Below are 15524 nucleotides of genomic sequence, written 5' to 3' on the forward strand. Positions count from 1 at the left end.
TAAATTGAAGCCAAAATCTTTTTTCACCTTACTGAATGGTTTAAGACATTGTTATGCATATCTTTGTTCACATGGAGAGTAAAAGAAATTCATGACATCAAAAGATTTGCACCATTATATGCTGCGAAGGTAAAATAGGGAAGAAAATTGCATTGGTATTACATATTTGAAAAGTTCACTCACAATTAGCACCTACAGTTGGCATAAGCTACTTACCCTGTAAGATTCAGAACTGGGACATTTATTATAAATTTTACTTGTTCTGTGTCAAAATTAGGGATTTTCAGACTAATGTTTAGATGACTGCTCTTCAGTATTACCTAATCTATTTACAATTGCAATGAAACAAACAACAGAATGAGGTAGGTTATTCGAACATTTCTATCCTCAATGAGAACAGAAGCAATCAAGTAAATAATACAGGTCAAAGGTTATCCACTTTCACATAAAATGAGTCATCTAAAAGGCATAAGTCAGAACTGTGAAGGAATATTTTTCATTTGCCTAGTTAGTTTCATATACAGCATGGTTCATAGGAACTCTATTAAATCTCAGCTTGCCTCTAGGTCATACACCATTCAAACTTGAACAAATTTCACTTTCCTTCATTTTTTTCAATGTTAAAATTCTTAGAAACCTCAAGCTATAGCAATGAAGGAACAATTTCACTTTGAGGACACCAGTGATTTATGAGATTCTACTAGGGATGGGCTACCAAAGCCAGATTTGCCGGCAACACCCAAATTCACAGGCTGAATAAGAATACTTCTACTTTTTTTCTGTAATTTTAGTAGTAATGTCATTTTAAATCAAAAAGCTATCGCTTCTCATAACTTAAAAAATGGCAGCAGATGTTGTCATGTCCACTGGAAAGAAGCTGCTTGGTTATGATCAGAAGACTATTAAGCATAAGGGTCTTTGGACCAGATACAGAAGCCCAGATGCAGATATATATGGTCCATCATTACTTTTTATTAAAATTACCAATAGTGAGTTCATTTCATTACAGTTGTTTATAAGGAGAAACTTCAAAGCAAGTGTTGATGTAGCTTAGTAAAAATATTAAATATTCAGTGAGTATTTGAAGCCATTCTTTGTGGTCTCCTAGTCAATATTCCTCCCATAACAAACACCATCAAAATCCACTGGACTGAATGTGTTCCTGATAAGCAGAAAATGATCATCATCCTTGCCTGTGACACAACAGTGATTGCTCTTCAAAGTCATTCCTAAACTAAAACACTTAATAGTTCTTCCAAAATAGAAAAACTAGTAAGAATTTAGTGCTAAACAGTAAAAAAGAATCAATTTAAGTTGTGATTTAGAATTAAGAGGCTATCTGGTTATGCACACTAAATTATATACTTAGCTATTTATGTAAACAAGGTAATAAGACTATATAAAACATAGAACAGTAGAACACAGTATGGACACTTTGACCTGTGTTGTTGTACTGACCTATATAGTATTAATATTTTTATGTCTGTTAACCAACTCCCTGCAAAGTACTGAGTGATTTATGCATCTAAATCTACCAATTCTTGCTTCAAGAATTTAATTTTTATGATGTCATTGGAGAAAAGCCTCTGTTCCCCCAAGTTCACTAGATATCTTGGATCAAACAGAAGAACTATGCTGATCCTCTTGTTTGATCCATGACACAGTCTTGTGCTAAAAGCCTGGTGCCCAACACATTTGCACAATTTCTATCACTATCTGACAGGGACAGTGTTGACAGCTTTAGGCCCTGCTCCTTTGCTCACTAGCTGACAAACCCACCGGTTACAATGAATGGCTGTGACACTTTTAAAACATGTATAATCAGTCAACACCTGTCAAAAATTAAAAATATTACAAAAATAAAAGAGAATTTTTAAAAGCGCGAGCAAAAAATACAAACGTGAAACAATTTAAGCATCTCAGCTAACTTAATTAATTCAATTAAAATGCTTTACTTAGCCATATTCTGGTAGCTGATCTCTCCCATTGATTTAAATGGGCTCAGTTTACTCATGCCTGTATAAGTTCAGCAAGCAGAGTTACTAGCCTACTAGCAAGGAAAGTTGAGGAGTTTGTACTGCACTATGTACCGTAGTCATACACAACAATCAGTACTCTTCAGAGTAGAAGGCTGCAGTAAACATTCCCTCAGCAGTTTTACTCCAATGGATTTTTGTCTAAGTTCTTGATACATGATATATAAACAAAATTGACACACTACCACTACACACTATCTAATTTACAATGGAGTCGGAGACCTGTAATTTCATTTTTAGTTCTTTACTTTAGGCATCTCATGGGTGCAGAGAAGACACGTGACATTGGGGATTGCAGATCCATTTGATAGCGATACAACTGAACAGCTTAGAACTGCAAGTTAGTCACTTCTTCCCAGGAGTTGAAAATTGGGAAAGAGTGCCTCGTAGCAACTTGAAGCTAACAAGTAGTGCAGTTACAGATGTATATCTGAGGATGCTGACGTACAGATAAAAGATGATTCTTAAGACTTCAGCTGATATTAAAGGGAGAATATGTACAGAGCTTTAAGCTTTAATCTTCAAGATTCTTTAATGGGGAAATGATATGGTCATGTGAAGAGATGATGTTTAGGTATGTTGCTGTAACTTGGATGGAAAAGCAATGCTGGATGAACTTTCTGAGGTAAAGAATGGATGACAGTTGATGGTGAAGCTTTTGAAGGAAGGAGAAAAAGTCCCTGAGAAAATAGATTCAGGATGATATTAAGGAGCACCAGGCCCAAGGAGAAATTATGCTTTAAAAAGCTTTGGTTGGGACAGACACAAAGGAGCAAAAGGTACATCTCACAGTGGAGATGTGTCTAATGCTTATAAGGTGAGTGGCATAAGGGGAACTGAATAGGGTTTGGGCATGGAGATGGCTGAAGAGTACACTAAAGAGCAAAAATCCACTAGCTTCTTGTGCCTGATATTGAAGTTACAGAATAGGAGCTGAGAAAGGAAACTGAGTGAAGTAGACTGATACTAGAATGAACAGTTTCTGATTTTCCTTAGCTCCAGAATTATATAGAATTAAGAAGGGGAAAAAAGTCAAAATGTAGATTATTTAATAGCTGCTCAATGTTACTGACTTACTGAACTGCACAACACTATAAATACTGAAATAAGACAGTTAAAAATCATGAAAAAGATTCCTGGCAGACACAGTGGTAAAACCCTGCATTACCCGTAACTTCCGATGTAAATAGTAAGCCCTTCAAATTTCAGGGGTTATTTCAAATACCTAGCATCAAGAACAATATTTTGATGTGAAAATATGATATAGGAAAGCTTGGCCCACAACATAACGTAAGTCACTGTTTTAAAATAATATTAAATACATGCAGCAAACTATGCAGTAATAGAGTTTGCAAAGCACCTCAGAAAATAAATTGACTGATTTATGCATCACATTTGTGATATGATCACCTGACTAATATGCAAGTTACAGTATGAAAAACACCATTTCATTTTCAACTAATAAAACCTGAAAAAAGTTAAAGGAGCAAATAGTCAATTATTGTTTCATGATGTCTTTCTGCACACCCATAAGCAGAGGAATATCACACTTATATTATGCTTTCAGACCAGATTTAAAAATAAATAGCTTTGTCTCCTTCTGCCAATGAAATAGTCACATAGAAAATGAATCTTGAATCATATGACAGAAAGCAAATAACATATTATAAACCATTAGGACTGAATTTTCCACCTTAGGACGCTTTTAGTATGTTGTTAAGGATGAAATAAAGCATTTGTAAAAAATTCAAACTCCTGGGTTTTTAATTTAACACAGTTTTAAATTCAGCATCAATTTACTTATTTCAAAGAGGTTTTATTTTCATTCTTGAGATGTGGTCACCTCTGGTAAGACTGGTATTTCATGCCCATTCATGATTGCCTGGTTTGATGCAGCCGAGTAGTGTAACAAGTGCTCATAGAGGGCAATAAAGGATTCATCATGTTGATGTGATCTTAGGACTACATTAAGCACATAAAAAGTAAGTATGGTAGATTTTCTTCCTTTAAAGCATTACCGAGCCAATTGGGTTTTTATGCAAATTGATGTCTATACTTTTGTGTACTGAGGTCAGCTTTTTATTTCAATGAATTCAGTCAGGCTTTTAAATGGCTCTAATCGGATTTGAACTTTGGGCCCCACATTTATAGAGAAAGGGAGTTTATGGGTAAGGCTGATATTGGGGTAAGAACCCAGGAAGGATTGTTAAATGGGGATCCCAGAATTTTAGGAGCAGACTTTATTAATTAACTTTAGTTTTTTTTTCTTCTGAGCACTCAGGCTAACAGGCAGTTGAGCAGAAGAGAACAGCAGCAAGAAACTTTAAGCTGTTCAAGGATTGTCCCTACCAATCATGACATCAGTGAAGCTGCAGATGCAGCTGGGAAAAGGGGGTTGTGATCATGAATGAGTGAGAAAAGGTTTCTTCAACTATCCTGCGAGAAGCAATCCTGTTAAAGGCTCACAGTGTTGAAAGTAGCACTTTCCTGGCAGTTCCTAACCTCTTTTGATCACTGAGGTTTTAGTATTTTACAAACACTTGTTTGGTAGAGGAAGCACTGAAGTATCTAAGAAGTAGGTGATTAGAGAAAGAACTGGGAATATCACGTGGAACGTAAACTCTGGTATTATCAGATGGGCCAAATAACCTCTCATTGGTTTGATTTTTCTAAGGAATTCTATATAAGTTACAGAAATGAATATTATTGTTAGCGGTTCTGATTGCACCTTGAGTGCAACTATAAAACCGTGTGGTCAGCATTTTTGCTTTATTCAAAATATCTGATTGCTCAACTGTTCTGGAGGCGAAGCTGAAGCTTAGTATTGCAGTTATGGGATTGCTTAAAACATCAAGTGTCTAATTCAAAGATAGTTCTTCAAAACATTTAGCTCATCTATCATGTTCTAACAAATCTCCTTTTGTAGTAGTGCTATCATTCGAGTATGTTTTCCTTAGGGGTTGTTTATTGGTGGGTTCTCAGGTGGCTGCAGAAGCTGGTCCAAGTTCTATATCGGGGCTCCCAACTTTTTTATGCCATGGACCCCTACCATTAACTGAGGGGTCAGTAGACACTAGTGGGGTACCGCAAGGCTCAGTGCTGGGACCCCAGTTGTTTACAATATATATTAATGATTTAGACGAGGGAATTAAATGCAGCATCTCCAAGTTTGCAGATGACATGAAGCTGGGCGGCAGTGTTAGCTGTGAGGAGGATGCTAAGTGAGTGGGCAAATTCATGGCAGATGCAATTTAATGTGGATAATTGTGAGGTTATCCACTTTGGTTGCAAGAACAGGAAAACAGATTATTCTCTGAATGGTGGCCGATTAGGAAAAGGGAAGATGCAACGGGACCTGGGTGTCATTGTACACCAGTCATTGAAGGTGGGCATGCAGGTACAGCAGGCGGTGAAAAAGGCAAATGGTATGTTGGCATTCATAGCAAAAGGATTTGAGTACCGGAGCAGGGAGGTTCTACTGCAGTTGTACAAGGCCTTGGTGAGACCGCACCTAGAATATTGTGTGCAGTTTTGGTCCCCTAATATGAGGAAAGACATTCTTGCCATAGAGGGAGTACAGAGAAGGTTCACCAGATTGATTCCTGGGATGGCAGGACTTTCATAAGAAGAAAGACTGGATCGACTAGGCTTATTCTCAGTGGAATTTAGAAGATTGAGGGGGGATCTTATTGAAACGTGTAAAATTCTAAAGGGATTAGACAGGCTAGATGCAGGAAGATTGTTTCCGATGTTGGGGAAGTCCAGAACGAGGGGTCACAGTTTAAGGATAAAGGGTAAGATTTTTAGAATTGAAATGAAGAAAAACTTCTTCACACAGGGAGTGGTGAATCTGTGGAATTCTCTGCCACAGGAAAACAGTTGAGGCCGGTTCATTTGCTATATTTAAGAGGAAGTTAGATATGGCCCTTGTGGCTAAAGGGATCAGGGGTTATGGAGAGAAAGCAGGTACAGGGTTCTGAGTTGGATGATCAGCCATGATCATACTGAATGGCGGTGCAGGCTCGAAGGGCCGAATGGCCTACTCCTGCACCTATTTTCTATGTTTCTAGGACATGGATTTCTGTGGCACTTGCAACAACCTCAAAATGTATTAAAACACTTCACTGTTAATAAACTGCTCATCTGAAGTAAAGTCAATGTAAGTAATCAATTTTTTCTCTTGACATAAGGATCCCTTCCATTGCAATGTTCGAAATAATCAGGTGTCCCCACGTCAAGGTTCAGGATTTTCTCATACACTCCAGGAACAACCAAGCTAATTAAGCGATACAATAATCTTTGTATTTTTCAAATATCTTAAGAAGCTTATAAATCTCTTCATATACCAGGGCAGAGGCCCACTAAATGACTACTTTTGGACTGATTCACAGGTCTCACTATTTCATAAGGTGCATTTATAATAAACTTTGTAACACTATAATGGGCATAAGTTACTCAGCTGGATAATGCGTAAAAAGTTTCCCTGTAAATTAATAATGAAAGGAAAACAAAGAAATGCTGATAGGGTTACATGATGAAATGATAGGAAACTTGTGTGCAGTGCAAATACTGGAACACCAATTGGCCTGGATAGTGTCCCTTTGCTGTAGATTCCATGTAATTAAATCTTAATTTATGCTTACACCTTCAAGATTAATTCTTGACTACAAGAATAGTAATAAGGAGTTTTGGTCTTGGTAGTCTGTAATGTAGCTTTTTGAGCCAATGTATATAATACTGTCAGGGAGATCTCTGGAAGTAAGTGTGGTACTTCCAACAAACCCTATTAAGTTTCCTGATTTTTGCAAATTCTACAGATGAATGAATTAAGTTCATTTAGAGTATTCACATGCAAGAGAGTTAAACAAATATTTTGCAAGGCACAGGAAATTTATCGCAGTAATTTCACTGCTCCAAGGCTTTATGTCAGTTGCTGAGAATACAATGGGTTCCAGTTAAATTGGCCATTGGCTAATTAGGGCAGCCACTTATTTGGGGCAACTCTTAAAGAACAAAGATTAATTGAGAAAATAGATGGTATTCTCTTTGTTTATTTGGAACACTATGCCACCTAACTGGGGCAGGAGACTATTGTCGAACGATTTCTAACTAGTGTCGGATCTGTGCATTCGAGTGGTTGGCAGACACTACACCGTGCTTAGTGCAAACAGTTTTTAAATAGCATCAGTTGCATGTACTTGTGTTCAAAAAGCAGTGAATTTTGTCACTGATAGTTGGGCAAGAAATACGGAATAAGATATTTCAAAATTGTTTTGCTCACTGTGGTTTCAAGCATCCAGGCTTAGAGATGCCAGAAATGGCTGAGAGTGAAAATGAAATACAACTATAAGACCACTAGATATAGAAAAAGAATGAGGCCATTTGGTCCTTTGAGTCTGCTCCGCGAATTCATCATGGCTGATCTAATCTCCACTCAGCCCCAATTTCCTACCTTCTTCCTGTATCCCTTCATGCACTGACCAATGAAGTATCTATCAACCTCTGCCTTAAATATACATAAAGAGTTGGCCTCCACAGCTGCCTGTGGCAAAGAAATGATTTCACTATTTTAACAAGTTAGAAACTACTAAGAATTTGAAAGTATCAGCAATTACCTTGAATGTTACAATGAAAATAAAGATATGGCAGATGCATTCATCATATGAAGGCAGTCCATTATCTACACCAGGTGTCTGCACTGATTTTGTTTATTTACAGTCAATCAAAAGAATACAGCAACATACACTCAGCTCTCACCTGTGGCTCCAAGTAGCTGTTTGCATGTGACAGTGGGCACACCGTGGTACATAGCTTCAACAGGAAGGCTAAACCAGGTGAGGGCAGCCGGGAGCCTTATACTCTGGGGAGATAGGGTCATGTCTGTCCTAACATGCAAAGTTAGCTACAGCAGACTAAACTGAGGAAATTTACAGTGAGATCCGACAGCCAGGAAGGCAGTTCTACAATGCTCTATGCACAGCCATAACGAGGCATAGAAGAAATCATAGTCAACCACTGTAATCATGGAAGATCCCAGTTGTGAAGGCCTTTGTACCACTGGACCCAGACTTCTGAGACCAAGAGAGTGGGACTGCCCAAGTGCAACGGCTTTCCCACTTTAAAAATTCTCCCACACAGGTTTCCTGTCATTGTCAGATATAACAGAACCACCGAACCGACTATTGGGAACTAATACAGTTTCTTGAACTATAGTAGCATTGATAGTGTTCTAATTTGTTCTGTATTTTATTTAAATACAGAATTCGTTACTCAATTTGTCTTTTTTTACCTTTTTAACTATTTCCATTATTTCAGCTAATTAGGACAGGAAATTAATTGGTCTAAAATACACTGATCCTGTTTTGTTCCAATTAATTGGAATCCACTGTACTTGACACCTGCTGAAACAATGTGAACTGAGAGTTTATCAGAGAACAGAAAAATACTCTACTGCATTAAATTCACGATTCCTCCCAAATATAAATGCAAATTTGTGTAACTTATTGCGCACTCATACACTCATTTTGTCTTTTTTGTACTGGCCGTATTTTTATTCTTAGCTTTCAACAAACTCTTGTGTTTGTGGGATCTTAATTTCAGAAAAGTGATCAGAAAGAATCATATTTGTGAGAAAATATGGTGTATATTTTATTTAATACTTAGTGGAGCTAGAAGTTATTAGTCAGTTAAATTTTCCTCAGAATTGTTAATCAGGCCTCTTCAATCTTTCCCAAATTGAGAAAATATCCATCTTCTACACTGCCAAACTTCTAAAATGGAGCAAGATTCTTTTAATAAATGCTTATATAAATCTACATGATTTCCTATATTAATAATGGAGCAGCTTCAAAACTATATGATTTTCTGCTAATAATAGATTGAATTTTTGACAGTAAGTCCTTGAATTCTTTCCATACAATGCTGAAAAATGGCACTGTGTACAGAAAAATCATGTTAATGCACTTTAATTAACTCTGTGCATTTCTGAAGGTATATTGCTTGTTAATAAAGCCAGGCTTATTGATGCAACAAATAAATGCACATGAGCATTATTTTTGCATCCACCCAAATAAATGATGCCAATTTTAGTAAAGATTTAATTCCTGATTAACTATGATTTTTGTATTCACACCTGAAATTGGAATCTAGCTGCAGTGCAGAGCTAACAGAAGAGCATGTATTCATTAAGGGTACTTGTATCTTCAAGTCAAGTCACTTTTTATTGTCGCTTCGACCATAACTGCTGGTACAGCACACAGTAAAAATGAGACAACGTTACATGAAACAGTTAAAAAACGAGACTGAACTACGTAAAAAACAACACAGAAAAAAAAAACACTAGACTACAGACCTATCCAGGACTGCATAAAGTGCACAAAACAGTGCAGGGATTACAATAAATAATAAACAAGAAAATGGGGCAACTCCCTAACAACTTCAGTTTCAAGTGCCCTTTGCACAAAAAGTTGCAGCCAATGTCACTCTCCTTAAGAGGCCATGCAAGTTCCTCCCTTGAGAACTCTTCTCATCATTGTGGCATGCTCCCTTTTTTTGTTAAGACTCCCCAGTAACTGAACAAAGTACTAGTTGTGCTCTGGAGTGACCACTTAAGAGCTACTTCCTGAGAAGAGTTGTGAAGCAAGGTGTATAATCCAGGAAATTTCCCTAGTAGCTGAAAAAGGTACTGGTTGTCTTATGGAGTGACCACTTAAAAGCTACTTCCTGAAAAGAGCTGTGAAGAAAGGGGTAAAATCCAGATAATTTTACATCAGACCACCTTCTCTGAATCAGAATTGTGTTACATGAGGGAGCCCATCCTTTGGAATTACAACTAAGAAATTGAATTTTTTAAAAAATCACCTATCTTTAAAAAAGCTGTTGAGATTGCTAACATTGTTTTGCTGCAAGAAAAGTGGTGCAAATGTATTTCTAGGATGCAGCATTTTATTGCATATTTTAATGAAATATTAATAGCTCAATAATGCAAACATTACTATTACAGAACAAATAAAAGTGCTGAATGGAACATTTTAAAATGTGCCAGCTATTTACTTGGGAAATGAGGGGGGTGAACGATGCTCAAGTTCTCTAATTGGAGATTACTGATCATGGGGAGCAGATGCTAAGAGATAACTTGCTTGCAGCATGTGATTTTCCATCTGTTTAATTTAATAGATGTGGAGCTCTGAATTCCCAGGCCTGTGTGTCATTCCCTGCTTGAAATGCTGGATTGTGGGAGCAGGTTTATACAAAAAAAAAAGATGGGATCTAAACATATAAGAAGCTGTTCTTTCTAGCAGAATGGATGATAAGCCTACAGGTGAATAGGCTACCTTTCCTTTGAATATTCACTTAACAAGTCACCTGCAGATCAGTAAAAAGTAATCTTTCTATAATCATTTTGCAGATATCCCTGTTTCTGAATTATTTGCAGTTATAAGATATTAATAAATTCTGGATTTGTAAAAAACACTCAAATTTGAAATTTATAATAATTGTTTTTTAGTCTTTTACATCTGCCTTCAGTGACCTTTGCTTGTCACTCCATTTCTTCACATTTTCTTGTTGGAAGAACCTGGCATTCTTCATTCCACTGACTAACTCCATCCGAAGGGTGCAGTTCCTTGTTTGATATCAGCAGTCTCTCACTTAAGCCTGAAAACTCAATGACTAGCAATTTTCCATTATTGTCCAATATGGTCTTTTGATTTTAGGGTCATAGGGATAAACCCATCATTGATTTCAAGAATGAGGTAAGCTTTCACGTGCTCTCATCTTGTACATTTTTCTACCTTACTGAAAGTGGACCAAGAAGAAGATATTTCATGAAATAATTATGTTTCAAATATTCTTCTGGATCAATACTTAGTTCTCCATGTTAACATTATTTGACCCAGCACATTATATACTTTTTATGATCTTCTCAATTAATCTCCACTTAGTACAGAAGCAGTTCAGTTTATCTAACCTTTGCTCCGTATTCTGGTCCTGAAAATCAGTTTTGCTGCCCCTTTCAGTGACAAGTACTCAGTGCACTATTTAAAGTTCAGACTGACAAGAGCACTATAGAGTCTCAGCATGACATCCTCAGATTTATAATCTGCTACTCTGAACACTCTGCTTGGCTTGTTGATACTGTATGTTTAGCTCCTTTCTTACAATTTTCAAAATTACATCACTGTTGTATGAACTGGTTGCAAGAAAGTGTCATGGTTTGAAGTACTCCCAAAAGTTAAGTCCTAAATTAGAGCATGGTAAGATTTTACAATTCTATCCTATTTATGATTTGTAAAGGAAAACTGGATTCTAATTAATTCTGTTCAATTGTTAAACTCTTACTAGCCATCCACTCTTGTCATCTACCACCCAAAAAATAACATTAGAAAGCAAAATAATTTTTCTCAGATCACTTTTCTATTGCTTTAAATAAGGACTGATAATAAACTATAATGCTCAAAAATGCCCAAGCTGCCTTCTAAACATGATAGTGAAAAAAAGCCAAAAAATAATCAAACCCGTACAACTCCATTTACTGAATGTTGCCGTCTCACTGAAAAACAATAATGTAGCTTGCACATCCAGTTATCTAACATGGCAATACACAGCAGTATCAGTCAACATTTATCCTTCACAATTCCTCAGTGGATTCTGTGAATGTCTGTCACAGTATTAAATTATTAGGATCAAGGAATACACCTTAAATCAACTGTTGGTCCAAACGAAAAATCAAATCCGCCAACACGTTAAAAATCAAGAAGTACTCACCTTTCAAAGCACTGATAGCTACTGAAGTTACTTTGTAAAAGCCCGTACAAGAAGCTTCTTGTGTACACACAAGCCCAGTACAGTGAAAGTGGATCAGCGCTAGAATGCATTAATTGATCCAGTGGGCCAGTTCCAGTTCCACTCCCACCGTAACTGGTCCATTGCCAAATTCACTAGCTTCTGTCTGACAGACCACTGTTAATTCTGAACCTTAGATAGTTTTGCTGTTAGTCAAGAATTATTTTGAGGGACCATATTATCTATGCTTCATTCTTAATAAACATCTTTAATTTAATAAAATTGCTACTTCAACTGAGAACTACAGATGACAAACAGCATTATTGCCCTTGTTGTAATACTGGCACCTGACTATAAATAGGTTATTTTAATGAATGTTAATGATTTTAGAGTTGACTCCAGAAAAAAGTTACTACTCTATCACTGTATGTTAAATAATGCGTGGTTGGTTAAAAAGAAATACATTTACATTTATACTTGATGTTCCTGGTCATTTATATTATAGTGAAATAGCATTTATAAAAATAGAATAAAATACCATGGATTATGATGAAGAACATGCTGGATCATAAGCACAAGAAAGTCTTCAGATGCTATAAATGTAAAGCAACACACACAAGAACTCAGCAGGTCAGACAGCATCTATGAAAATGAATAAACAGTTGACATTTTGAGCTGAGTCCCTTCTTCAGTACTGAGAAGGACAGGGGAAAATGGCAGAATAAAAAGGTAGGGGTAGTGGAAAAAGACTAGCTGAAAGGTGATAGGTGGAGCCAGGTGGTTCAAGATCTGGAGAAGAAGGAAGCTGATAGGAAAGGAGAGTGGACTACAGGAGAAAGGAAAGGAGGAGAGAACCCAGGGTGAAGTAACAGGCAGGTGAGAAGAACTAAAAGGTCAGAGGGGAAAAATAGAGGAAGAGTGGGGGTGGAAATTTGTTTACAGCAAGGGAAATCAATATTCATGCCATCAGGTTGGAGGCTATCCAGATGGAATATAAGGTGCTGCTCTTCCATCTTGAGGGTGGCCTCATCATGGCACAAGAGGTTATGGACCAACAAGTCGGAATGGGAATTGGAATTAAAATTTTAGGCCACCGAGAAATCTCAACTATGACTGAAAATGCTTGGAGAGCCAGGTAATTTTATTTTTAAGATTTATATCAACATAGTATTTTGATTCATAAAATAAAATCATGTTATTGGAATTATTTTATGGGATATGAACTATCAATTCTCAATTCATCTGTTGGAAATACCATCCATCACTACTTTAGTGAGACATTTATCTTCAATGAATAAGTAATGCAATGAAAGTGATGAAGGAAGAAATTTCACACAGCAAACATGAGGAATTCTGCAGATGCTGGAAATTCAAACAACAACACACAAAATGCTGGTGGAACACAGCAGGCCAGGCAGCATCTATAGGGAGAAGAGCTGTCGACGTTTCGGGCTGAGACCCTTCATCAGGACGAAATTTCTTCAGAAATTTTACACAGTTGTATTAGTAAAAGTGTGGCAGTATCTTGCAGGATAACGTCAGAGCCAATATATTACAACACATCATTAGATTTATAATTAGAAACACAGGAAACAATGTAAATGCAGTAAAATTATACTGCTATCCTTCATACAAGAAATAAATATTTTAAGATGCAAAATATGATACAGCAGTTTATCAAAAAGAACTGTCAACTCATCACTGTGGAATGAGCTTCCTGTAGAAGTAGTAGAGGCCAGTTCAGTTGTGTCATTTCAGGTAAAATTGGATAGATATATGGACAGGAAAGGAGTGGAGGGTTATGGGCTGAGTGCGGGTAGGTGGGACTAGGTGAGATTAAGAGTTCGGCACGGACTAGGAGGGCCAAGATGGCCTGTTATTGTGCTGTGATTGTTATATGGTTATATGGTTATCATTAGTGTGCAACTATGTACGTGGACAAAAGGTTTTAATACTTGATATATTAACAGGTCCTGTTACACGTAATACTACAATTGATTTTAGGAATATTTTGTTAAAGAGTGCGAACGTTGTGACTTAGTCCTATGGAATTAACAGTTATAAGACATTGCAACAGACCATGATACAGTCCTGGGGCAGGTGGTGAATTTTAGTATAAAGAGAAATATGTTTTGTGAACATTGAAGTGGCAGAATGCAGCAAGTAAATTTATCAACATTTATTTAAATTCATATTAATTCAAAAGTTACATTTTAAGTAACTGCAACAGGAATGCCTCTAAAATGCTGGGAGGAGAGTAGTTACCTTTACAAAAAGACATCATTAAGTGTGTCCAACACATATAATCTATAAGATTTCATGTTTCAATAACAGTAAATAAATCATTTAAAATCATTCCCAAACACCACAGCATTACAATTCCTGCAGCTTTCTTACACAAATTTATCCAGTGGCACATAGCTTAACCTTCCACCAACAGCTATAAATCTGAATTCCTTGTTGTCCTTAAAATCATTATGATATGCGATTAATTCAAGTTACATTGGCATTTAATACTGTTTTCATTATTATAAATTGTGAAGCTTTCTATCAAATATTTGTTACAGGAAGGTAGAATGGATGCAAAATCGAAACTAAGGAAAGACTACATCATGGATCAAATACCATATTAAAATGTAAAAATTCAGTGTTGTACTATTGTGAACAAAATTCAGTTTATTGTTTTAAACCTTTAAGTGCTAAACTTCCTTGCTGTTTAAATTGGGTTAAGAGTTTTAACTGCAGACAAAATATATTCAATTTGAAAGGCCTTACCTTCACTTCAACTCCATTAGGCTTAGGGTCCTCTAAGTCTTTCAAATTTTCACTACTTGTTGATTTCTTAATGCAGCTTTCATACGATTGTGATAATTTTTGAATGACATAATTTTCAACATTCTTTATGTTGGCCTGTATCACACAAAAGATGTTATTTTAGTTGAATCTGTGTACCTGTGTGCACTACATCCTAACCACTTATGGAAAAACTCATGTCAACCCAAACAGCTTAAAACACGGTTCACCTTGCGTGGCTGGAGAACACACCATGCCTTTCTCAGCTGTGATTATGTGATAATGTATGATTATGAAAACAGGGATTAGGATCTGTAATTATAACATGCACAATATGTAATACTGTACATGAAGTGAGTTACAACATGGATTTTCCATGACATTAAACAGATATGAACCCCCAAATGCCACTGACGCTACACGTTGAAGAAATTCCATACAAGTGCTTAAGCAAATAAAACCCACAGTATACTATTAAGCTTTTATCAATTATTAAATTTTACTTTCACTTTGTGTTGAGATATAAAATATCACAAGGCATTTTAATAAAGGAGGGACTAAAGGGAAAGCCCTGAAAACAATGATGTAACATACAATTAACCCAGTCCTGTTGATTGCAAAGTAAGCACACTAATTTCATGTTGCCTGATTAGTTCAATAACTTCTGTGCCCGGTTGGCACAAACTGCGCTTTTGTATCAGTAGGGGTTCTATGACATGAGTGGACAGTGTTAGTTAAAGCAAGCTTACGATACAGGTTGGCAATTCTTGAAAGGACAGCTTCACATTGGCATAAGGAGGTGTCATCAGTCATACAGAAAATGAATTTTAAATGGAAAAAAACTAAGAAATAAAACTACAGAATATAATGGTCTTAATACATATTTTCCTATTCATGCACAAAATAAAATTT

General features: G+C 36.4%; 1 protein-coding gene across 1 annotated transcript in view; it reads right to left on the reverse strand.

Annotated features, from left to right (window-relative positions):
* LOC132400121 (myelin transcription factor 1-like protein) overlaps positions 1–14621 on the reverse strand; it is an 85191-nt gene extending 70570 nt beyond the window's left edge. The window contains exon 1 of the mRNA XM_059981196.1: positions 14595–14621. The gene's annotated coding sequence lies outside the window, so the exon portion shown is untranslated. The remainder of the gene's footprint in view (positions 1–14594) is intronic.
* Positions 14622–15524: the final 903 nt, after the last annotated feature.

The sequence above is a fragment of the Hypanus sabinus genome, chromosome 9 (assembly GCF_030144855.1).
Source record: "Hypanus sabinus isolate sHypSab1 chromosome 9, sHypSab1.hap1, whole genome shotgun sequence".
Lineage (NCBI taxonomy): Eukaryota > Metazoa > Chordata > Chondrichthyes > Myliobatiformes > Dasyatidae > Hypanus > Hypanus sabinus.